This window comes from Salvelinus sp. IW2-2015, unplaced genomic scaffold (assembly GCF_002910315.2).
Source record: "Salvelinus sp. IW2-2015 unplaced genomic scaffold, ASM291031v2 Un_scaffold1334, whole genome shotgun sequence".
NCBI classification, from domain to species: Eukaryota; Metazoa; Chordata; class Actinopteri; order Salmoniformes; family Salmonidae; genus Salvelinus; species Salvelinus sp. IW2-2015.
Window position 1 is genome coordinate 285040 of NW_019942847.1, and position 3119 is coordinate 288158.

The 3119-nt window shown below is 43.2% G+C and overlaps 1 non-coding gene across 1 annotated transcript; it reads left to right on the top strand.

Annotated features, from left to right (window-relative positions):
* The first annotated feature begins 2956 nt into the window (after positions 1-2956).
* On the top strand, positions 2957-3119 carry LOC112070470 (U1 spliceosomal RNA). The gene has a single exon (XR_002893908.1). It is a non-coding gene; the product is annotated as a U1 spliceosomal RNA (small nuclear RNA).

Here is a 3119-nt window from a genome sequence, read left to right on the forward strand (position 1 = left end):
CTCCTGATGTCTTTGTTTAATCATGAAAAACTTGAATGTTGACTTGTCTTATGGAAGATCCTGAAGTCAGTTGAAAGAGATTTTGGTGGACCAATCGAAAGGTGGACTAATCAAAGGTGGAAACATTGTTTGTAGCGAAACTATTGGCATTGTTGGTGGAAACATCATGTTGCGAAATGCAGCATGGTATGTTATGCCCGCTGGTACTGTCAATCAAGAAAATAGTTTGAAGCCGTCTAAACCCACCCCCGAGTGCATGATGTGTCATACGTGCCCCATGAGCTTACAATATGAAAATTGTCCATTGTACATGGCTCTCTCTTAGCACAGAACAATGCAATAGTTTTTCAACTTCAGAGCTTTTGGTGTATTTATCTTGGCTAGTAGGCTAGCTGCCATGGAATTGGTTCTAAGATGTATTTGGTCGAATTCATTTGTATTTGTTCCATTGTTTTTCCCACAAGGCTGCAATATGTGCCCCATAGCTTTGAAAAAATGTTAGCAAGGTTTCGTTTGTGATTTCATCCAACTATCTGCTAAAAAGTGATGGCTACAGTATATTGTTAATTTCGTTCCCCCTTTTGGAGTGAGCCCAAAGTTCAAGCTGCTTATCTAGATTGGTGAAAAATGCAAGTTGTTTATCCAAGATTCACTTTAACTCTATATGGGACCAAGAGTGTGTCCTTCGCTAGGCTTACTCCCTGATACAAGCCCGATCTCGTCTGACTCGGGAAGCTAAAAGCAGGGTCGGGCCTGGTAAGTAACTTGGATGGGAGAACTGCCTGTGAATACAGGTTGCTGTAAGCATTTTGTCCACTAGGGGTGTGCCTTGCATTATTAAATCAGCAACACTGCCTTGTAGTAAGGCGTTTTTTTATTTTTTATTTAATTTTTTATTTCCTTTAGTTTAACCGGTAGGCAGTTGAGAACAAGTTCTCATTTGCAACTGCGAACCTGGCGCTAAGATAAAGGCATAGCAGTTGTGACAAGACAACGACAGAGTTTACAACAACTGGAGTAAACAATAAACAAAGTCAATAAGCAATGTAGCAAAAATAAAAAGATGAATCTATATACAATGTGTGCAAAAGTCATGAGGTAGCCATAAAGTCGAATAATTCCAATTTGCAGATTAACACAGGAGTGATAAATCAATCAGATGATCGATTGTGCATAGAAGAGAATACTGACTAGGTGTCAAAATAAGAGCGAGAAAAGTAAATAACATAAAGCAGTAAGGGGGTGAGGTAGGTAAATTGGGTGGGTAGTTTACTAGATGGACTATGTACAGCTGCAGCGATCGTTTAGGCTTTGCTCGGAATAAGCAGATTTTTAAAGTTGTTGACGGAGCTAAAAGTCTCCAAACTTCAGAGATTTTTGCAAATTCGTTCCAGTCGCAGGCAGCAAGAGAACTGGAAAGAAAGGCGTCCAAAATGAGGTTTTGGCTTTAGGGATGATCAGTGAGATTACACCTGCTGGAGCGCGTGCTGCGGGTGGTGTAGCCATGCGTGACCAGTGAACTGAGATCAGGCGGCAGCTTTACCTAGCATAGCCTTGTAGATGACCTGGAAGCCCAGTGGTCTGACGACGAAGCATGTAGCGAGGGCCAGCCGACTGCCCCCAATACAGTCGCAGTCGGTGTGTCGTGATAAGGTGCTTTAGTAACAAAACGAAGTGCATGTGATAAACTGCATCCAGTTTGCTGAGTAAGAGTATTGAAGCTATTTTGTAGATGACTCCGCCGAAGTCGAGATCGGTAGGATAGTCAAGTTTTTACTAGGGTATAAGTTTGGCGGCGTGAGTGAAGGAGGCTTTGTTGCGAATGAATAGCCGATTCTTGATTTGATTTTTGGATTGGGAGATGTTTGATATGAGTCGAAGGAGAGTTTGCAGTCTAGCCGAACACTAGGTACTTATAGATGTCCCACATATTTCTAAGGTCGGAACCGTCCAGGGTGGTGATGATGCTAGTCCGGTGGCGTCGGTGCAGGCAGCGAACGGTTGAAAGCATCGCATTTGGGTTTTAAAACTAGCGTTAAGAGCAGGTTGGAAGGCCATGGAAGGAAGTCGTCTGTAAGCGTTGAAGCTTGTTTGCGTTGAGATAGCCACAGTTGTCCAAAGGAAGGCCATGTATACTTAGAATGGTGTCCGTCTGCGTAGAGTAGGTGGGATCAGGGAACGCCCGCAGCAAAGCAACATTTCATTGATGATAACAGAGAAAAAGAGTCCGGGCCCGGAGCAATTAACCAACTTGTGTACCCTAAGACCTGCCAGAGGACCGACAACATGACTTGGACTAAATATTCAGCTTTATTATGGGCCTAGTCTCCCTGCCCTTTTAAGTACGATCAAAGTTCCTTGTGTTGTCAGGGAGCGAATCTGCCCTTTGTTATTTATAGACAAAGAGAAATATTGTTACTCGAATGCAGTGTGTGTTGCTTTGTGCTCCCTCGCCTGTTCAAAATGATCAGAGATTAAGCTGGTGAGGAGAGGAACTGGACTGGATGTCTGATGGCCCTGTGTTTTCCAATGGTGGGATTACACCCTTCTTTACGGAGTAAATCAAAAGCACCGAGATGATATTGGTGAGATGTTATCGATACGAAATCAATTGGTTTCATGCATTTGTCTGTGTGTGTGTCTGAATGTGACTGTATTGTCGTCATATCGCATTACATTTGTGATATCGAGACCAGGTTTAAGTAAGATATTAAACAGTCATTGTGATTTTTTTCTAGCAGTGTTGCATGATGGGAATTCTAGTGGTTCACTGATATAATCCTAGTAAACAAAATAAACAACTTTTTCAACCACTCTGTCTGCAAGGTCGCATTTCTCTAAATGGCATTTCACGCGGTTCGAAGTCGATGCTGAATCTTATCAGAAACAAAGTGGTTAACCGTTAGACGGTAAAATGTTGGCACTGAGAGACTTGCCTCCACGATTTAAAACAGTCATACTTACCTGGCAAGGGAGTACCGTGTGATCAAGAGGCTGTTCACCCAGGGCCGAGGCCTCAGCCATGCACTGTGGCTGTGCTGACCCTGCAATTCCAAATGCGAAATGCTCGATTGCAATTATGGTAGTGTTGTGGGGACTGGCGTTAGCGCTCTCCCCTG